The following is a 24,066-nucleotide window of genomic DNA, read 5'->3' on the forward strand; positions in this document are numbered from 1 at the left end:
AATGAATTGTCAATGAAATGCTAGTACTCAGCATATCAAACATGAAAAAGGTCTATGACATAACTGTGTATGCAAAATAAGCTGCAACAGCCTCCAATAGGAAGTCACCGTCTTCATCCGAAAACAGTTCAGCCATCCAATTTAAAAGCGGAAAAGAACATACGTGCTCTCCCAGCACCGGATCCTCTATCACCATCAGAGGACAGCTCGGTGGGTTTTCAAGAAAGCTCTGTTCCAAGAAAGACTGTGCTGCCGCCAGTAAATTCCAGGGACCAAGTAGTCCATGCATCAATGCCACAGCCATAATCCTTTCGCCAGGACAAACCAACTCGTGAGTAATGATAGGAGTCATCAGCTGATTAAAGTCGACGTCAGGAGAAACCGGTCCGCAGAGACACAAATCAATGGCCCAATCGAAATCACAGGTCAGGCAGTGAAATACAGGCTGGACACAGGTGAAGTAGGAGAATCGAAAAGATAATCCATATGCCGTGCTTAATATCGCCAACGGCATTGTGCCATAATATTCTAGCATGCGATTGCGGAACAGTGTCAGCAGCTGCAGGGTGGGAGGTTGCATAGGAGGGACATCCATATTTAAAAATGTAAAAAAGCACAAGAGCGTCCGCTGGTAATGCAAGTAAAAATGCCAATCCACGAACCAGAGTGGAGAAAATAGAATGAAAGGAAGCAGGGATGACTCCAAAGATTTTCTCAAATGAAGTCACGAGACCACTGGTAACAACTTTAAAAAAGTGCGCCAGGGTCTTTGTGGAGGATGCGTTAAAGATAGTCGGAACCATCTTGCTGAAATTGAAAGGCAAATCTGAATTGAAAAGGGTCTGCACCTCTGTACGGGTGTTCGCTATGTGAAGCACGAAAGTTTCACGGGCCGAACTCAAGGCCACCTCTCCCTGAGACAAAAGAGCTCTTATTCTTGCCATGCCGTTGAAATCTGTCCCAAGGTTGGTATTTGTGGCCAGATTGAAAACTCCCTATGTTCATGTGTGGGAGGAAATAGAACATTTCTGCAGCAAATAACCCGTTCACTTACTGTTACGATAAAAGGAATACTTTTAATTAACTCAGAACAATCTTCATTATTGAGCATCAAATAACTACCATTTTCCAACAACTTGAACGTGGGGATGATAGCAGGAACTGGCGTGCCTTGCAACACGCAAGCCATATTTGGTCGGTGTTTGTTGCATGAACCGTGTAACTGTATGTGCCTACACATTAGTGAATGATCTGGCGTCTCAGTGCATTCCTCTCCATTCAGATAAACTTCTTGATCATCTTTGAAACATCTGTATGTGTATGGAAGCGACCAGACCTCATGAAGAAAAGCACTACCTAAAGGTTCATAACGACCTATTGGTATATATTTCATACAATTTGAAAACTTATATAAAGCAAAAGGCAGCGTTATTAAACCGTGGATAAGGCACGTTGCCAAAAAACCCGCAATCCTCTGCTGATGATGTCACTGAGCATGTCATGAATGATGTAATATGTGACATCATCAGCAGTGGATTACGGGTAATAGTATCTCTAGTTTACTCCCCTATAGCTGTCTTTCTTTTAACATAAGTGTCTGTTTCCTTCCCTTATACTTACTGTTTTTGGTTCGCTTCTGGTTCGCGTACCGGCGAGCGAACTGGGAAGCGAACTAAGAGAAATAGAGGTTGGCACAGTTCCAAATATTGTACCAACTTTTTAATAACGGGGAGGTAGTTCTGAAAAGAACTTTTTTTTTATTGTTTTTGTTGTTTTATATTTTTTTTATTATTTTTTGGAACATTTTTTTACTTTTTTTTGAATTTTTCTGAACAGTTTTATATTTTTGGGGGTTTTTCTTGGAGGGGGCAATGAAAACGATTCATTGTAAAGGGCTCAACAGGAGCAACAAAACAAAAAAAGAAGTATTTATTATTTTGGGCGTTTCGTACAAACTTGCATATGATAGTCAATAGCTCTGTTGATCAGAGTGATGCTTTTTTCTCCGTAGGAAATGAATCCATCGCAAAATACGCAGATGTGTTTTACTTCACCAAATTTCATTTGTATATTTGGCACCCTCCCTGCCCTCTGGTCCCGTTACTTCCGGTACAACAGATCTTCTGGCCATAATAGGGAGATTATCTAGGTTGTTCCGAAACTGTGCAGCACTGTAGTTGTTAGGATGCCACCTAGTCATATGGCGATGCATTGTGTAGTTTCCGAAACTGTATTTTTTCTCGGTTCCTCTGGACAGTCTATCTTGACATATAAGGCAAGTTACGTATCTTGCATTTACTTTTTTCTGACCTTTGGGAATTTTAAAAAATTGCCAAATGAAGTTTTCTTTCCGGTGAGACGTCCTGGGCTGCTCAGGCAAAAACTGCCTCTCTTCGTGCTCGTCGTCCTGTTCCTCTTCTTCCTCTTCTTGTTGAATTATAACTTGAGCAGGTGGTCCACTCTTCCTTGGATGTGGTGGAGGTGGTGGGGAAGCACCAGCTGAAGCTACTAAAGAAGCCATTGCTCAGTGATCACAAAGGGTCTTTCTCTCACAATGATGAAAGTCAGAGTGAGGAAAGAAGGAGGGATTTTCATCATTTGGGAAAAACAAGAGTTCTCAACCAATCAAAAGTGTTCATTTTAGATTATATGACCTAGTCTTACATCATTAGGAAACCAAAAGTGAAATGAACCAATGAAAAGTGTTATTACCAAGTCACATGACTTGCTGTGTTTACGTTAAGCGCTTTGCAGGGCCTCCCGGTTTGCTTCCAGAAACCTGCGCTTTGCGACTCGCTTCGCGTACCAGTTCGCTAACGTAGCACGTCATATGACGTATCACGTGACAACGTGAAACGTCATGCGGACGGGAGGCGTCACGATGTTGTTTTCTAACGCGGCACTTGCGGTAAAGAAACGTTTACCGGCTCGCGGTCTATTTCGCGGCATCAAGGTCAGCTAACGGGAAGCTTCCCGATTCGCGAAGCGGGAACGAAGAAAAAAAAATATTTTAAAAAAAAATTATTCATAAACATATAAAATATATTTTGGGATTTAAAGAAGAATACATTTTACAGCTACAGATATTAGCTGTTAAAAAACCAATGAAATTCACAGAAAAAACCATAGGTTATAGACCATATATAGTTAGGAATTAGCATTTACAAAACCTTGAAAATTCACTGAAAAAACCATAGGTTATAGACCATATATAGTTAGGAATTAGCATTTAGAAAACCTTATTTTACTCACACAAAACCATTGAAATTCCATATATAGTTAGTTGCACTAACTATATATCGCGCACCCGCAATCCACTGCTGATGATGTCACATATTACATCATTCATGACATGGTCAGTGACATCACTGATGACATCACTGATGACATCTCAAATGACATCACTGATGACATCACTGATGACATCTCATTTGACATCAATGACCACATCACTGATGATATCATTCATGTGACAATACAATGCATCTCCTCACATTTTAATATAACCTCTGTTTCACCCAGTGTTAAAAAGAGAGTATAATTTTTGAAACCATTGACACATCAATACTAGTTACTACATACGCACTCACTGATTGCTACGTCTACACACACCTTCACTCATTCACCCATACAATCATTCATACATACAATCACTCATCTTTACAACACTATCATATGCACTCATACACCTATACAGACACTCACAGTCTGCCACTCATCCATGGAGTTACTCACACACCTAGTCAGTCCTGTAAAGAATCAATGACACTTCCATTTTCTTGTCTATACAGTTAAACATAGAGCACCATACATTTTCAAACATATACTAACACATACTTACCTTCTTATACCATCATTGATACAAGTACAGATTGATCTGCACAGAGTCACACACCTCCCAGCTAGCCACACACACACTCAGTCTCCCATACAAATACTTGGGCAATCAATCAATAACCCATATAGTTACTCATATAGCTACTGATCAACACATGCAGCAGTTTACAGAACAACAGACATAATGATGCACAAATTAAGACAGTTTAGTCACTAACCCATGCAGTCAGTGAGACACATTTAATCACTCACTCATACAGTCAGTCATGCACCTACTAAATCCTTCGTCCAGACACTTACACATCCACTCATTCTTCAATATGTAAGACATATTTAAACTTTATAGAAACAAAAAATCACTGGATGTTGTTATCAGTGATGTCATCAGTGATGTCATTTGAGATGTCATCAGTGATGTCATCAGTGATGTCACTGACCATGTCATGAATGATGTAATATGTGACATCATCAGCAGTGGATTGCGGGTCCGCGATATATAGTTAGTGCAACTAACTATATATGGAATTTCAATGGTTTTGTGTGAGTAAAATAAGGTTTTCTAAATGCTAATTCCTAACTATATATGGTCTATAACCTATGGTTTTCTCAGTGAATTTTCAAGGTTTTGTAAATGCTAATTCCTAACTATATATGGTCTATAACCTATGGTTTTTTCTGTGAATATATATATATATATATATATATATTACCTACTTGCGGTCACCAGTAGGTAGTTATAGTTAGGATTGTTTTCCATAGGGAAATCGCAACATTCTATTGGGAATAACTTTGGCGCCGGTTGAGGAATCTGCCTGACATTTTCCCCAGCTTTGCCTCGCGGCGCTCCGGTCCTTCCCTGAAAGTTTGGGGGGGGGATCCGTCAAGCGGGGGCCGAGATAAAAGGGGGGTCCCAAAACGTGTTTTCCCCATGTTAATTTCCATAGGGCGGTCGGACTCACTTTTAGCTCGAACGGCTGAATGGATTTTCACCAAACTTGGCAAAATTGTAGGGACTGGTAGCCCGATGTGCCTTTGCTATGTCTCAAGATATGTGCTCCAGAGGATTTTGAGTAATTTAGGTTCAAATAAATATATATATCTATAGCCGCGCACCGGGGAGCGCTACGGGCGCGCCACGCGACTTGCGCATGGAAAGCTGATTGGCTCTCGGGTGCCTGTAAACATTCCAAACAGTCCGGAGCGGCCGCCATCTTGTGTCTCGGTAGGATCGAGACACAAGAGGTGGCAAAAACAAAGGGGGAAATAACCAAAAGGGGGCAGGGTAGACCCCCCTGACCCCCTAGGTTTGATATGGGGGCCATAAAAGGGTCCCGCGGGTGAAAAAAAAATAATATTTTTTTCCATTTTCGCGGGGGGAGCGCCCAGTACGCGCACCGGGGAGCGTACCGGGGAGCGTACTTTGGGGGAAAATAGTGAAAATAGTAGTGTAAAAAAATCATTTTGAGTGATTAGAGGTTGGGTAGCTCTGAAAAGAGCTTTTGGGTTCTGTGGCTGTTTTAGGTACCTACAAGTACGTCCCATACACACCCATATGCACACAACCCCCCCACAGCCACACACTCCCCACACATACCTCACACACACACACCTCCACCTACACCCAAACACCCCACACCCCCACACCGACACCTTACACATCCACACCCACACCCACACACCCCACACACCCACACACATACCTGACCCCCCCAACACACACACACACACGCACACACAGATACCTCACAGACACATCCCACACATCCCACACACACACCTCCCTCCCCCCCACACACACACACCTCACAGACACACCCACACATCCCACACATACACACACATCCTACACACATACCCCCACACCCACACACCTCCCACACACACCTCACACCCCCACACCTCCACCTACACTCAAACACCCCACACACCCACACCCACACACACACCTTACACACCCACACCCCACCCACACCCACATACCCCACACACCTACACACACCTATACACCTCACCCCCCCAGACACACACACACACACACCTCCCCCCCACACATGGGGAAAACTCAGTGAAACAGTAAAATAATAATTTAAAGTGCTTAGAGGTAGGGTAGCTCTGAATAGAGTTGTTGTGTTGTGTGGGTGATTTAAGTACCAACATGTAGGTACCAATGCAGAGTCTTAAATTCAATGTACACCTTTTTTTCTGTAGATATCTTGCATGTTGTTACAGAAGTTATTGTCAGGAAAGCAGAAACAGATCCTTTAAGTACTCCCTGAGAAGACCTAGGGGATCAAGGGTAGTCTACCCTGCTCCCTTATGATGTTTTAAAATTGCACAGTATACTGTAAGTTTCACTTTATACTATAATATAAATATAAATCCTTTAAGTACTTCCTGAGAAGACCTAGGGGATCATGGGTAGTCTACCCTGCTCCCTTATGATGTTTTAAAATTGCACAGTATACTGTAAGTTTCACTTTATACTATAATATAAACATAATCATTTTGGTAGTACTTCATGAATTAGATATAAAAATGAATAATGTCTCAAACAATTTTTAATTATTAAATAAAAATGTATTGGTTAGAATTTTCATAGTTCAATAAAACTTCCAGCAATAGATCATCTGGAATCTCCTCAAAAATGCATGTTTCTATATCTTGTAAACATTCAATAAATTGTTGATCCAAAGACTGATCCATAAAATCTTCTTCAACAAAATCTTCATTTAGAATCTCCTCATATGTAATCTCGAAGGAAAGATTGATGTTTTCTTGCTCCCCTTCCATTTTTTTGCTGTAAATTGCATACAAAATAACTATATCAGTAGAGTTAGGGCACTGTTGGGTTTAAGTTCAGACAGGTAGTTCTGATTTTTTAACAGTGAAGTTAACTTTGGGCAGTGTATGGTAACAGGCAGAAAGTAGAAATATAAAAAAGTGCCTTTGAAGAAGTGTAAGTAAATTCATAATTATAGCAGAGAAGCCTAAGTCAATCCATAAATATAACAGAGGAGCCTATCTCTATGTATAACTATAGCAGAGGGACAGTAAATAACTATCAGAAAACGTTTTTACAAATTAACTTAAAGTGCCCCTTACAAATTATCAACTTACTTTACAGAGAGGTGAAGAAGACAAAATGCGAAAATCCTTTCAAGATGTACCTCAGGTAGTTGTAGTCAAAATGGCCGTGTTTCCCTCTCATTTTTCATTTATATTCATGTACATAACCAATCAAATGTCAGGAAAAAAAAATAGAAAATGAAAGTAACATTTTAATTGGTTGTAAATTCTAACACTTCAGATGTGTTTTTGTCATGTAATTTACCTCAGGATATTTAGACAATGCTACAGTTCAAATGGCTCAATGGAATTCCACCAAATTTGGGAAAATGGTAGGGATTCGTATGTAGTAGGGCCTATTCTATATTTGGTGAAAGTGTCTCCAGTGGTTTTTATGTAAATTAACTTTTAAAAAATTTTGGGAGCGCTTCCCGGTGCGTGCCCCGGTACGCGTACCGGCAGCGCTACGGGAGTCCTCCATCTTGTGTTTCGGAAAAATTGAGACACAAGATGGAGGACAAACAACGTTGGGAATGGGTAAAAGGGGGCATGGTAGACACTCCCTGACCCCCTAGGTTTTCTGAGGGGGGCTTAGGAGGCCCATATAGGCCCCCAAAAAACATTTTTTTTTCTAATTTTCGTGGGGGGAGCGCCCAGTACGCGCACCGGGAAGCGTACCGGGGAGCGTACTTTAGTGAAAAACAGTGAAAAAAGTTAGAAAAAGATAATCATTTGGAGTGATCAGAGGTAGGGTAGCTCTGAAAAGAGCTTTTGGGTTCTGTGGCTGATTTAGATACCTACAAGTAGGTTCCAATGCACAGTCTTATATTCAGGAGGAATATTCTATTCCCCTCATCTGAGAAGTGCACACCATCTCCTCTGTAGATATCTTGCATGTTGTAACGCAAGTTGTTGTTGTATATTGAACCCATTCCATAGTCTCTCATGTAAGCAGAAACAGATTTATTCACATGTTTCCGTGCTTTCTCAAATTGTGGACAAAATTGGTTGGACCACTTCCATTTCTGTCTTTGGCATATATTGGAATATACCAAGGCAGTTTGAGGAAAAAGTGCCATTAATTGCTCAAAGGTGTCCTTTAAAAGCATTTCCAGACCTACCCCAGTCAAAGTGCCTAAGTCATTTCCACCACAGTGCAGAATTATGAGGTTAGGGTGTGGCAGATGCAAAAAGGTTTTCACCAATGGTATCAATTGATGACATCTCAATCCTCTTTGGCCAATCCATTTTATGTCTACATTTGGTAAGTCAAGGTTGTGAAAATTTCTGGTAGCTGCATACCTTTAAGCCCAGTAGATGTAGCTATGTCCAATAATCCATACAGAATACATGGTAAGAGGAGGTTTTGGTGCAGTCAGATGAAGTGTGGGAATGAAATGGCAGTTGGAACCGTATGAGTTTGGAAAGAAAAAACTGTGGAGTTTCAGTGCTCTTCAATCACAAGCAATAATTGGTGGATTCAGATAGTTGAAAACTGGAAGTTAGGGTGCATGGTTCTGTTCTGTGAAGGAAGCAATTTGAATGGTTAAGAAAAAGTCATTTAAAGAAAGATTGCAGCGGATAAGCTGGTGTATGGAGAGGTCAAACATCCTTGCTTAGTTCATTTGCAACATTGTAGAATAAACTTTTAACCCTGAGAGCTTAGTGAGGAGGGAGTTGCTATGGTAACAGGTAGAAAAGGCTGAGGGGGGGAAGGGTGTTGGTTTGAAAATAAAGAGGGAAGAGTTTTGATTGGTTATCATGTGCAATATGTGTGTAGAATTAGAGGTTCTCTGTGCCATTCATGGTTGCAGTGCCTGGAGTACATACCTTGTGCTCTGCTAAAGAAATATTGGTGTGTGTGTCTGACACTGTTCTCAATCTCCTAAAGCATTTGTAAAGGTGAGTAATGATTCATTTAATATACATAGAGACTTGTATACTCTATGGAGAAGTTTTGGAAGCAAATTGTGGTTTTTTAATGTTGCGTTGTGTCATGCTTTTTGATAATGCTTGGTAAAAAGTTTTTTACTGCATAACGGAATTGTATTTTGTAAAATTGTGAAGTTTGAGTAGTGACATGGAATGCTTGTACTTAGGACCTGTGCTGTGTTTCTTAAATGTGATGTCAAAAACGATTTTGGGAAAAATTAATGGCTTTTACATTTTTTAGAAGGAATAAATAATGTGTGCATGTTTAAAGAAATAAATATGACTCTTTACAATGATGTTACCTGTGTTAACTCAGTGTAGGAAGCACATTGAGTTTCTTTGCATAGAGGAATTGTATTTTGTAAAATTGTGAAGTTTCAGTAGTGACATGGAATGCTTGTACATAGGACCTGTGCTGTGTTTCTTAAATGTGATGTCAAAAACGATTTTGGGGAAAATTATTAGCTTTTACATTTTTGAGAAGGAATAAAGAGTGTTTGCATGCTTAAAGACATACATTTGCCCCTTTCACAATGATGTCACCTGTGTTACCTCAGATTAGGAAGTAGATTGTGCAGATGAGGTGAGGCATGTCCAGAGGTACAGAGGAGGTGAGGCCTTTGTTCAAGACTGTAGTGGGAGAGAGGGCTTTCCTGGGGAGCGTAGGTGGTGAGGCTTGTGTCTATGAGTGGAGTGGACTAGGCTTCATGAAGCCTATCCCCGACTGCACTCTTAGACACAGGCGCCAATTTGACTCTTTACAATGATGTTACCTGTGTTAACTCAGTGTAGGAAGCATATTGAGCTTGTTTGCATAGAGGAATTGTATTTTGTAAAATAGTGAGGTTTCAGTAATGACATGGAATGCTTGTACATAGGACCTGTGCTGTGTTTCTTAAATGTGATGTCAAAAACGATTTTGGGGAAAATGAATGGCTTTTACATTTTTGAGTAGGAATAAATAGTGTCTGCATGCTGAAAGAAATAAATTTGACCTTTTCAGAATGATGTTACCTGTGTTAACTCAGTGTAGGAAGCACATTGAGTTTCTTTGCTTAGAGGAATTGAATTTTGTAAAATTGTGAAGTTTTAGTTGTGACATGGAATGCATGTACATAGGTGCTGTGCTGTGTTTCTTAAATGTGATGTCAAAAACGATTTTGGGGAAAATGAATGGCTTTTACATTTTTGAGTAGGAATAAATAGTGTCTGCATGCTTAAAGAAGTAAATTTGACCTTTTCACAATGATGTTACCTGGGTTAAGTCAGTGTAGGAAGCACATTGAGTTTCTTTGCATAGATGAATTGTATTTTGTAAAATTGTGAAGTTTCAGTAGTGACATGGAATGCTTGTTCATAGGAGCTGTGCTGTGTTTCTTAAATGTGATGCGAAAAACGATTTTGGGGAAAATGAATGGCTTTTACATTTTTGAGAAGGAATAATGAGTGTCTGCATGCTTAAAGAAATAAATTTGCCCCTTTCACAATGATGTTAGCTGTGTTACCTCACATTAGGAAGTAGAGTGTGTAGCTGAGGTGAGGCATGTCCAGAGGTACGGAGGAGGTGAGGCCTTTGTTCAAGACTGTAGTGGGAGAGAGGGCTTTCCTGGGGAGCATAGGTGGTGAGGCTTGTGTCTAAGAGTGCAGTGGACTAGGCTTTATGAAGCCTATCCCCGACTGCACTCTTAGACACAGGCGTCAATTTGACTCTTTTCAATGATGTTACCTGTGTTAACTCAGTGTAGGAAGCACATTGAGTTTGTTTGCATAGAGGAATTGTATTTTGTACAATAGTGAGGTTTCAGTAATGACATGGAATGCCTGTACACAGGACCTGTGCTGTGTTTCTTAAATGTGAAGTCAAAAACGATTTTGTGGAAAATGAATGGCTTATAGATTTTTGAGAAGGAATAAATAGTGTCTGCATGATTAAATAAATATATTTCAACCTTTCACAATAATGTCAGCTGTGTTACCTCAGATTAGGAAGTAGATTGTGCAGTTGGGGTGAGGCATGTCCAGAGGGACAGAGGAGGTGAGGTCTGTGTTCAAGACTGTAGTGGGAGAGAAGCCTTTCCTGGGGAGTATAGGCGGTGAGGCCTGTGTTTAAGAGTGCAGTGGACTAGACTTTATGAAGCCTATCCCACACTGCACTCTTAAACACAGGTCTCACCTTCTTTGTACCCGTGGACAGACCTCTCTTCCACTACACTCTTCAATACAGACCTCACCTCTCCTGCACCCCTAGACAATTCTCACCTCATCTGCAACCCTGAATAGACTTCAACTAATCTGTATCCTTAGACAGGCCTCAGCTTATTTACACCCTTGGACATGCGTCACCTCATCTGCACCCAGTTACCATCATTTATACTCAATACATTGAGGCCTGTCCAGAGGACACAGATGAGGAAAGGCTTGTCCAAGGGTGAGAGGAGGTCAGTCCTCTCCACTGTACTCATGGACACTGAATGCTTGTACATAGGACCTGCAGTGTGTGTCTAAAATGTTATTTAAAAAACTGCAAATCAATGAGTTTTAGATTTTTGAGAAGGAATAAATAATGTCTGCATGATTAAATACATATATTTCATCCTTTCACAATAATGTCACCTGTGTTACTTCAGATTAGGAAGTAGGTTGTGCAGATGAGGTGAGGCATGTCCAGAGGGACAGAGGAGGTGAGGTCTATGTTCAAGACTGCAGTGGGAGAGAGGCCTTTCCTGGGAAGCATAGGTGGTGAAGGCTGTGTGTAAGAGTGCAGTGGACTAGACTTCATGAAGCCTATCCCCTACTGCACTCTTAGACACAGGTCTCATCTTCTTTGTACCTGTGGACAGAGCTGTCTTCCACTACACTCTTCAATACAGGCCTCACCTCTTCTGCACCCCTGGAGAATCCTCACCTGATCTGTAACCGTGAATAGACCGTTTGCTTTCTGTCATTGCTTTGTTGTTTGTTAATAGTGGTCTATAATGTGCTATTTTTTTCTTTAACACAGATTGAAATCAAGATTTCAAGAGTAAGGAAAGATGCCCTCAAGGCAAAGGAGAAGAAAACATGATAACCGCAAAAAAACAAAAACAGCAACGGAATTACAGCACTCTTCCACAACAAATACTTCAAAAAACAGGAACAAAGCTCCTGGTAAGACAACTAAGTCTTTCTTACGGAACATATGTAGATCAAAAAAAAATGTTGGACAGCATGTAGAAAAAGAGAATGAGAGAGTAAATTTGAAAAGGAAGGAGAGACCCTCAAAGAATCCTACAACTGGAGCAGGAGAGAATAATATGTATAGGAATAGAAGGCAGAATCAGTTTAGAGACATTCGTAAACAAATGTTTCGCAATAGGGTGGTTTTAAATTTGTTAAAAAACATTAGGAAAGGTAAACAGAGAGCTGCTTTTTAAAAGAAAAAGAAAAGTGTAGAGAAAGATTGTTGATCAGGTTTTTGAAGTTAAGAAAAAATTATTTATTTTAATAATTAATAGAATTAGGACACTTAAAAAGACAATTGATGTTTTCAAATCAAACAGTAGATGGAAAAGAGTAATTAATCGGACTAATTTTTGTAAAGTTTTTTCAGGAGAATGGATGCACAGTTCAAGTTGTGAGACATTTTTTAATGAGGAGAGTTACTTCCAGGAGAATGATTTAGTGCATGCAGTTGACACCAGTGGTCGAGCATATGAAGTGAAAGACGGTTGTCCGATTGAAAAAGAGAAACTTGTGCCTAGAGAACCAGAAGAGGTGTTAACTGATGAAGTTTTAGGGAGACGTACTAAGGGTCCAGTGTACAGTTGGAAGTGTAGTCGTATTTGTAGTGTGCGATAAGAATCAATTGATTTGTTTTGTAATTTCTTACGTACATATAGTAAGAAAAGTCTAAAGCAGAAAGTGAAGTTGTTGCAAGACTTAGATCCTTGCAGAGTGAGAGAAAACACAGGTTTGCAAGGGCATTCACTGGCTTGTCTTTCTAGAAAAGTCTGTGTTTTTCATCATTTTAGGATGTTAGCAGTGCATCATACCAAAAATGAGGCAATTAGTGAGAATGTTGTATTATGCAAAAAGTCCAGTACTTAAGCTTAAACAATTAAACAGTGCTCTTTTGCATGGAACTGCATTAGATGTGAAGAAGATTTGTGAAGAAATTGATATTTGTTATTTTGGTGAAAAAGAGGACAGTGTAGAAATTGACACAGCAATTCAAGGTAATGTGGAAGACAATGTACAGATTTCAAGTACAGAAAAGTTTGAGCAGGAAATTACCGGGTTTAAGGGGAAATCAAGTGAAAGGCCGAAGTTTACTTGTGTGTGTTGTCGACGAAGTCATTATAAGCATCAAACTAGATTAGTTGATTTATACTTAAAAAGTGAAAAGATAAATAATTATGAGTGGAAGGATTTTGCAACTTATTTGTGGGTGGAGAATTGTTTTTTATTTGAGTTCTGATCAGCGTATTTGTAAATATTATTATGATAAATTAAATCAAAACAGAATGCCTGCTAGAGCTGTACATAATAATCTGGAGTTGGTAGACATTCCCCGTGAATTGATGGATTTAAATACGTACGAGTCTATTTTGATTCAACGTGTCCATCCTTTTCAGGCAATTGTTTGCATGGAGCCTAAGATAGGGAAATTGCCTCCTACAGATTTGCAGAGAGGATTAAAGGGAAGAGTTGCTTATTTGCCTCTAGATTTAAAAAAAAAAGTATTGATACAATTGGTATAGAAAAAGTAGAAGAGGAACCTTTAGTTATTCTAGTTAATGGGGTTCCGACAAAGAGTAAGAAAATCTGGCAAGATTTAGTGGATGTTAAGAAAGTCAAAAAGGCAACGTTGTATTTAGTCAAAAACAATGAGTATTACAAAGATGTATGTGTTGCAGCAGAGGAAACAGCTGCAGATGAAGACAGTGATTGTTCAGGCGGCCAAATTGAAAAAGTTGATGTGTCTAGAAGTGAAGAAATATATGAACATTATACTGTTCATCCTTTGCATTCCAAAGAAGTAATGGGGAATGCAATTGAATTGTTTCAAATGACAGCAGCAAAAGGAAGTCCCATTAGTGTATGGGAAGAAAGTTTGGAAGCTCGTTGTTTTCCACAGCTATTTCCAACAGGTCGAGGTGGACGATATGACGATCGACCACTTCAAATTCCTGCATCTGAATATCGAACTGTAAGATTATATGCTGAAGATCCAAGGTTTTGTCAATGCATTCCCTATTTGTTTCATCTACTGTATGAAAGTGACTTGTCTGGGCTTTCCTATGCAGTAAACCATATACTGAAAAGTGGAGCACATTTGCAAAATGTTTCGGCGAGGGACTTTATGGAGAAAGTGAATCTGCAAGATAATATTTTGGAATCTCATTTAATCAATTTCATGGCATGTCAGCGTGGTACAAATGAGTATTGGTTCCGTCGTCATGGGGAATTGAAATGTATGCTAGGAAACTTAGGAACTCCTACATGGTTCCTCACTCTTAGCTGTGCTGAGTATGCATGGGACGACTTACTTCAATTTCTACGAGAGGCAAATGCAAATATTCAAAATATAGAATTCAAAACTGCTGGAGAACTTTGTTCTTTGGATCCAGTGAATGTGTGCAGATATTTCAATCATAGATTTGAAGCTATGATGTCTTTTATTACCAACAAAAAAAATCCTCCCCTTGGAGAGGTTTTGGATTTCTTTTGGAGAAAGGAGTATCAAGCGAGAGGTGCTCCTCATATACATATGTTGTTGTGGAGTAAAGATGCACCCAAATTTGGAACAGATTCGGATGAGACAGTGATGAGCTTCATTGAAGAGTATTCAACATGTGCTGTTCCGAAAACTACCGAAGAAAACAGTTTAAGGCAACAAGTTTTACGCTTTCAATCCCATCGTTGTGGAAAGTACTGTCGTCGAAAATTCCGAAACAAGGACAAGTTCTACACAAAATGTCGTTTCGGCTTTCCACGACCAGTGATTTCTAAAGGAAGAGTAAATAATTTGATGTCTTCTCTGCGACGTACTGTGACGAGGAAATCACCAAAAAATACATACAATTTAAAAAGAAACGAAGAGTCCAAGTACATCAACGACTACAACCCAGTGATTTTGTCCATGTGGAATGCTAACATGGATATTCAATTAGTTGCTGACAACTCTATTGCTGTGGCTCGATATGTGACGTCTTACATCACAAAAAAAGAAAAGACAGAACTGAAGGAAATGTGGGAGGACATTTCACATGAAAAGAGTCTAAGCAAGAAATTATACAGTTACAGACTGAAGATGTTGTTGCATCGAGAAATTGGAGCATATGAATGTTCTGATCGATTGTCATCAGCAAGTCTCTATGCCAAATCTAGAACCATCATTTGGGTGAGTCTAGGTCTTGCTGCAACACGAAATCGAGTTTTAAAATCTGTACAAGAAATAGAGTATTTGGCGGAGAAAGAACCAGAAAGTACAGATATTTTGAAGACAAACATGTTGGATACATACTATCCAAATAGAAGTAGTCATCTTGAGAACAGTTGTTTGTATGAAGTTCTGCAAAACTATATTTATAAGGGAACCATCAGAGAAGATATCAACAATGGAATATATATGCTATCATTGGGTGTGAAGGATGTCTAGTGAGACAGAAAAAAGGCCATTTGATTAATCATCGAAAATTGAGTTGCGAAAATCCAGAGAAAAGGGAATTTTACTATTAAGCTCTTTTGCAACTCTTTAAGCCATGGCATACAGAAGAGGAACTACTTGGTGATTTTCTCTGTTACGAAGATTTTTTTAATGCAACCAAGGATACCATAGAATGTCCTGTTTTTCCAAATTATCTGCAAATGTTGAACGAAGAAATAGAGCAAGAAGCCACAATTGCTGCAGAGATTGCTAGAGACAGTTCTCAAGACAGTCAGAGTTCTGCTTCATTGAGTCAGGATCCACTTGGAGGACCAATTATTCAAAATCAAGCTGCCACTGCCATGGATGAGGTGGAAAGAGCTATGGAACAGGCTCAAGATGATGTAGTTAACTTAGAAGATTTGGTGAAACAACTAAACCTTGAGCAGAAACAGATATATGATGAAGTCACAGAACAGATTGAACATGGATTCACTCATGAGAAAAAAGAGTGCTCATGTACATCATTTAAACCAGTCCAACTGTACGTAAGTGGAGAAGCGGGAACTGGAAAAAGTTTTCTGATTAAAGCAATTGCAACTTATCTGCAGAAAAGGACTGAATCACCGCTATCTTGTGTTGTTACCGCTCCAACTGGGCTGGCAGCACATAATATTAAAGGGATTACTTTACATCGTTTACTGATGCTGCCAGTGGAGCATGATAACAAATTGCAATATCACAAGCTATCTGGAGATGCGTGTTCTGAAGTTTCAAGAGTCCTGAAGAAAATGAAACTTCTTATCATTGATGAAGTAAGCATGGTGTCAAATATAATGCTTGCTATTGTGCATTTGAGAATGCAAGAAATTCTTAGAACAGACTATGATGTCTTATTTGGAGAAAAACATATTATTGTTTTTGGAGATCTACTGCAGTTGACTCCAGTGAAAGGACAACCTGTGTTCAAAATGCTCACGCATGAAGATACCAGGAAGTGCCTAGGAAGCATTGGAAATGTTAATATATGGTTAAACTTCAAATATGCAGAACTGTTTCAAAATATGCAGCAGGCAAAGGATGAAGATCATAAAAATATTCTACAAGATGTAAGAATCGGAAAAGTAAGTCAGCAAGGGAAAGAAGCTTTACATGGACGATTAATTTCAAATTTGTACCCAAATGAAAACGTACTTCCAGAGAATATTTTTAAGAAAATTAACGAGAAGAAATCTGGCATATGTTTGATGCCAACTCTGAAAGAATGTTCCATGTTCAACAACAAAATGTTAAAGTTAGAAAATGAAGAGATAGTGAAACTGGAAGCTATAGATAAAATTGAACATATGGGAGCAACAATTATTTTGTCTGAAAATTTGAAATCAAAATTGGATTCATTAGAGAAGACTATATCTAAAACTTCTGGTTTTGAAAAACTCTGAATGTGTGTTTAAATTGTCGTATCATTTTGAGAAGGAATTTAAATGTTGAAAGAGGTCTGGTAAATGGAGCAATGGGTCATGTTGTTGGTTTTGTGAATTACAAAAATAGAGATGGAATTGAAATTTTAAAAATTGAATTTGATGGCATTGATGAAATAGAACAAATTTGTCGTTGTTCAGCTAGATTTTTGCTTTTGAAAGACTTATATGTTCGCCGAAAACAGTTTCCTATTTGTTTGGCATATGCGGTGACAATTCATAAATCTCAAGGTTTAAGTGTAGATAGCGCTTTGGTGAACATTGGAAGTTCTGTGTTTAAAGAGGGTATGGCATATGTGGCATTATCACGAGTCAGAACTTTATCAGGATTGTACTTGATTGAGTGTGATGTAACAAAGATTTGTGCAGATCTAGATTGTGTAAAAGAATACAATAGGTTAAGAAGAGAGTATGCTCCACATTTGCCTCAATATCCTCTGTTTGAAAAACGTGTGGTAGGCCGAAAAAGAAGAAATGAGAATAATTGCAGTGAGGTAGTAGCAAAAAGACAAAAAGTAGATGAAACTGTAATTGTAAGGAGAAAGAAAAAGGATTCTGTTGAAAATGTTGTTGGATTTCAGTTTGAAAACAGTTCTGGTGTCAACTGCTATGCTAATGTAGTGGTTAATGTTGTTTTTTTCTTCAAAATATACAAGAACAGATTGTTGAAAATCGGGATCAAAGATTCTGTTGTTTGTTGAATTCCGTGTTTGAGAAATGTAGCAGTGATAGAGCAAAAATAGAAAGTGTTTCAGAAATTCGAAGTCTTCTAGACATATGTTCTGGTCAAAATCAATTTACACAGAATATTCAGCAGGATTGTCAGGAATTTTTAATGCATATGTTTGATGTATTGGAAGATGAAGGTGTAGATATAAAAAAAAATGTTTAGCCTTTCTTATCAATGGCAGCATGACTGCGACAACTGTACTTTAACAAGTACTACTAGAATAGACACTGAAAGATTTATATATTTGACTTTACCAGACTGCAAATCAGTGCCTTTTAATAATCTAGTTAAAGCAGCGGATCACAATATGGTGTGTACCCAATGTAAGTCTGCAATGCTGTCCACATTATTTCTACAAAATTATGGTCAGTATGTCATTTTAATGTTCCAACGATGTAGACCTGATGGAACTAAATTGACAACTTCTATTAAAAATTTCGAGGCTTCTCAGTTATCAATATCAGGAAGAACCTTTGCAACTGTAGCTATTATTTTTCATGACGGTCCTTCTACAACATCAGGGCATTACACATGCTATTTAAAAAGTTGTAAAGGTTGGACCCACTGTAACGACACTCATTTGACTTTCAAACAACGTTTGCCTTTTGGCTTAAAAAATTCATACCTAGTGTTTTTACAACCAAAATTTAAGTAAAGGTAATTGGCCTATGAAGACGGGAGCATTTAATAAAGGTTATTTTGCTGTTTAAAAATATATTCGGAGTAAAAGTGATCCAGGTAATATAAAAAATTGACTTGTCATATAGGTACTGTAAGTGGATCTCATAGTAAGTGATATTAGTATTATACAAAATGATGAACATGAGTGAGTCAGAGATGGTTTTACAAATACTTAAATATTGTGAAAATGTTGTATGAGCCTTTCTTTCAGAACGTCGGAAAAAATGTAATTTCAGAGTTTCTTAGAATTAATTTGAAAATATACTCATACATCTGACACTATTTGGCCAAAAGGAAAGGTACAGGAATGAGTAAAGAGTCATGACTGAAAAAAAGGAGTATATGAAAATAATGAAAATATTTCAGATGTTCTTGGAGCTTTTCTTCTAGAAAGTCGATGAAATGGATTTTTTAGTGAACAGCAGAGTACTTTGCAACGAGAAAAGGACCTCCATGATTTACTATTTGGCCTCAAGGAAAAGTAAGTCAATCAAAGATTAGTGTACATTTGTCATTTGTCAGTATCTAAGCTTTTTTTTAAAACACAATCTTTTAGATTGTGTTTTTTTTTCCCGCTGTCATATGATGAGTAATTTGAACTCACTGTTTTAAGTGAAATTCAATATATTCTGAAAACAGCAAAAATAAACTATGTAACATGTTGTACAAGTTATTCTATACTTTGGATTGTGTAAATTAAATTGTATTCCCATTCTCTGACACTCACTTTCCTTTTTCCATCCTCTTTCAGCTCTTTTTACTCACTTATAATGTCTTTCTCTCACTCTCTGTAACCCCCGTTCCTTTACTCCACTTCTTTGACAAACCCTCATTCTCATTTCAACTGTCTGCATCCCCTCTCTCCCTTGCATAACTTTTCAGCTTTCAGTCTCTCTGCTTTACTTCCCTTTTCCGTATTTTCCTCCTTTGCTCTTTTAGTAATTCCTGTTTACTCACTCAGCAGTATTATCGCAGTCTATCACTATAAATCACCCACTCTCCCTCGCTTATCTTTGTTTGCTCCTTTCTTTTAACCTCTTCTCTCTATTTTTCGTTCACTACCTCTATGTCCTCAGTGCCTCACTCTCCTTGTGTTATGTTCACTTGTGTTTATCTACCTTCTATCATTTCTTTTACAACAACTTCACTGCTCCTCTCTCATCGTTCTTCATCCCATTTCTTTTACTCTGGTTCCATTACTATCCCTCATTTCCTTTCCTTCAATGTCCTTCTCTTTACTTTCATCACCAAATTATTTTCTCTCAGTACCACTGTTTTAGTCATCTTCTCCTCTCTTTTCTTTTTTTGCTCCCTTACTCATTTCTTTTTCTCACTCATTGTACTCCACCTCACTCAGTTTTTCTCTTAGTGTGTCTGTCTACTAACTTCCTCACTCCATTTCCCTCAATCGTTGTATATTATCCTCTCTTCCTTCATCCCTTCACTCTATGACTGTTCTTCACTTACTCTCAGTTATCTTCTATTCCTCATTCTTCTAAATGCATCCTTAATTAGACTCTTTTCTGTCTCAGTCATTATCGTTTTACTTACTACTGTTTCCTGATTTAGTTTTGCTAACTCATATTGTTTTGGTATCTTTCTTACCTTCAGTTCATTTCTCTGTTCTTCTTTTCCTCTCTGTCAGTGAATCTATATTCCTTACTCTTAGTAATTTGCTCTCCTTTTTATTTCTTTTTCTCTCTTTTTGTCCTTCTACCTTACTTTATTTCCCTTTCTGTGTCCTTCACTCTTACTTTATTTCTGAATACACTGTTATGATTTTTAACCTCTTCATTTGTATCTTTTAATTTAAAATACATATTTTACTAATTATAACTTATTTTTTCTTCTCTCTTTCACAGATACAAAGTGTAGTAAAACATGTAATTAGGTTTACATTAATTATATGGTAAGTGTGACTAAAAAAATGTAGTTTGTCATCACCCTTTGCTTTAACCTCACTAATATTTTCTCAACGAACCTCACTCCTGTTTCTTTACTCTGCTTCCCTCACTTATTCTCCATGTTTACTCCCCTTTCCCTATTTCCCCTCTCATATTCAACTTCTTTCAGTTCCCATTCTTTACTTCACTTACCCTCTGTTCCCTTCCTTTACTTATTCACTCATTCCCTTTTTCTTAATTATTTACTTCACTCCTACACACACACCTTATCCCCCTCCCAACACATACACACACCTCTGACATACACCCCACACACACACCACACACATACCTCATACACCCCCCCCACACATACTCTTCACACACACCCACATTTCATACACACACATACATCCCACACACATACCCCCCACACCCATACACCCCTCACAGATATCTCACACACCCTCACCTCCACCCACACCGAAATACCCCACATACCCACACCCACAGACACACCTTAGACACCCATATCCCGACCTACACCCACTGAATCCCTATAAGCACACACACTGCATTACTTACCTTTCTTTGCTGTTTCACTCAAACCCATTCAGGCACTGTTTCCTTTACTCTCTTTGTCCTTTCTCTTTGTCACTCCCCATGTCTTATCCTAATTAAAATTTTCACCCTCTTTACTTACACTAACTGGTCTTTTCTCACCCTCCTTCACCGTTCTTCATTTATCCCGGTTCCGCCACTACCCTTCATTCTCCATTTTTTACTGTCCTTTCTTTTTCTTTCAACACCCATTCACAATCTCCCACTATCTCTACTTTAGTCTTCTTTTTCTCTCTTCCCTTCTTTCGCTACCTTATTCATTTTCCTTTTCTGACTTAAACCCTATTACATCTTCTCTGTTTTTTACTATGTAATAAACAATCCCTCTGTGTTGCTCCCTGTAGCTCTTTCCTCATGCTCACTCTTTCTTTATTTTTTTTTTATTTTTTTTTTTGGTTGCGCGCCCCGGTGCGCGCCCCGGTGCACGTACAGGTACGCGTACCCTTGAAAAAAAAGATTGAGAGAGATTCTTCAGAAATATAGATTTATTTTTATAAATTAAAGGTAGTTCTAAAAAGAACTGTTTTTTTTATTCTTTTTGTTGTTTTTTTTTTTTTTTTGGTAAGACTTTATTAGCATTTGTCAAATTTACAGTAATTGTGCACCACAGTGGAAGGAAGTAATTCTCGATCAGCCAAGGTTTAACCTCGTGACACAGCTATTTAGCCGACAACCTTCCGGTCCGGCAGCGAGTGTTTGACAGAATACATAAGGCAATCATGTTACATCAATAGTTGGTAAGACGTCCTACTGTTTTTTGCTTTTTATAACAAACAACCCAAACTTTAGACTCACGCCAATAAGGACAGTTATAACGAATCCTCCCATGTATCCCCAATGTCACTTGATTAGGACCAGGTTCCTATGCTACCACCCCTCTCCTTCCCCACGCCCGCTCAACTGGTATCCCTGGCACTCAATCCCTAACTCTCCCAGTCTGTACACCCTCTCCCTCTAATCTAGTCTTCCAGGTCATCATCCTCGTCTGAGCTATCGCCCTCATCCTCCGAAAGCGGCTCGCATAGGTCCCCCCTATACTTATTCCATGCCACCCAGATTGCATTCCACTTGCGCGGGTTAGCTCTCATTCTGTAAACTGCACGTTCAACAATCATCAGTTTGTCCATCGTTCTACACCACAATGCCAGCGTAGGAATTTCCGCTACCCCCCACCTCTGCGCAATGTCGTGTTTGGCCACCATAGTCCCAATAGTGACCCACTGCCGTCTCCGGTGTGGCAGGTCAACCCCCTCCCACACATTCAGAAGGCACAGACGTGGGTCTGGCGGTATGGAAGTGTCAAGGGTCTGAGAAATAGTGCGCATGATTTGCCGCCAGTAATTCGAGATAATAGGACATTCCCAAAGGGTGTGTAGTAATGTTCCTTCCTCCCCACACTCTCTAAGACAATACGGGGTTTCCGCCCTATGCATTTTGTGTAGCGAGGTCCTGGTGTAATATACCCTGTGTAGTATTTTGAGCTGTATCAGTCTAAACCGGGCCGACACACCCGCCTCCCGCGGCGATGCCAGAGCGGCATTCCATTCTGTCTCATCCATGGACCCTAGCTCAGATTCCCACCGTTCCTTCAACTTCTGCAAGGGATCAGGCAAATTATTCAATAACTTACGGTACGTGAGTGAGGTGGCGCGTGTTTGCATGAATTCCGTGAGAAGTCGGTCCTCCAGAGGTGAGGATTCCGGGATTTTAGTGCCTGGCTCAATGACCGCCATGAGTGCATGTCGTATCTGTATATATCTGTAAGTCTCATTGGGGCCTAATGCATATTGTTGTTGCAGGTGTGGAAAAGGGACCATTCCCGTAGAAGTCCATAGGTCACCCACTGTCGATATGCCGATAGTGTCCCACTGAGTAAAGCCTTTACTTGACCTAAGACAGCCCAATTGTTTAGTGTCCCACAGTGGAGTAAGTTTGGTTATGATTCCCTTCCACTTAAGCCGTGTCAGCGCCCTGTGCCATATAGTGACCGTGTGTCTGGTTGGACCGAGTAGTTTCTTCGCAAGGGTAGGAGTATAAAGCGGGGCCAGCAAACTGTGTGTCCCCAATTGTGTTCTATCTGAGAAGTATGCCGGGTCATTCTGTGGGATGTGCAACCAGTGATTAATGACTTTGAGTTGTGATGCCCAGTAGTAGAGCTCAATATTAGGTAAGGCTATCCCTCCGTCGTACCATCCACGGTTAAGCTTCGCGTGCGCAATTCTGGGTGGACGTTCTCCCCAGAGTAACTCGGTAATCAGCGCCGTCACTTTACGGAAATAGGATGGCGGAACCAGGATCGGGGTGTTTTCTAGCACATACAGGAAGCGCGGTAAAGCCATCATTTTGAACAGCGCCGCGCGTCCCAGCAGCGTAAGGGGCAAGGTTTTCCAGTGTCGCACATCCGCCCGCAGACGGGTAAGAGGAGGCGCCAAGTTTAAATCATAGAACGTATTCGTGTCACTAGTGACCCGGACGCCCAAGTATTTAAAGGAGGTATCAGCTATAACCAGCGGGCAGTTGTTGGGAAGGAGTGGCGCCGGACCTTTCAGTACGTAAACGACTGACTTCGTCCAGTTAATCGTGTATCCGGAGTGCAATCCATGCGCGTCGCAGATTGCCAGCAAATTCGGGATGCCCGTTTCCGGGTGAGACAGGTAAATTAGCATGTCGTCGGCATACAAGGATATCCTGTCCTCCCAGGCGTCCCCCCACGTTAGACCTTTCAGCAGGGGAGTGGCCCTAATGACAGTAGCCAGTGGTTCCAGCACGAGGGCGAACAGCAAGGGGGACAGCGGACATCCCTGACGCGTCCCTCTAGCCAAGGGGATTGCTCGAGAGATGTGGCCATTGACCGCTACGTGTGCCACCGGATCCGTGTATAGTAGTTTGACCCACGAAACAAACTTGGGACCAAAGCCCATACGAGCCAGGACCGCGAATAGGTATTGCCATTCCACCATATCAAAAGCCATTCTGGCGTCTAGTGACAGAATGGCCGCCGGTTCCAGCAGTAAGTGGGCTCGCGCCAGCACCCCATGTACACGTCGGAGGTTTAGTGCCGTGCTCCTGTGTGGCATGAAGCCCGATTGATCCGGGTGGACCAGACATTGCAGGGGCGGGGTCAGTCTGTTCGCAATGAGTTTCGCCAGAATTTTAGCTTCAGCATTAAGCAGTGAAATCGGGCGATATGACGTACAGTCCGTGGGT

The sequence above is a fragment of the Lissotriton helveticus genome, chromosome 2_1 (genome assembly GCF_964261635.1).
Source record: "Lissotriton helveticus chromosome 2_1, aLisHel1.1, whole genome shotgun sequence".
Taxonomy (NCBI): domain Eukaryota; kingdom Metazoa; phylum Chordata; class Amphibia; order Caudata; family Salamandridae; genus Lissotriton; species Lissotriton helveticus.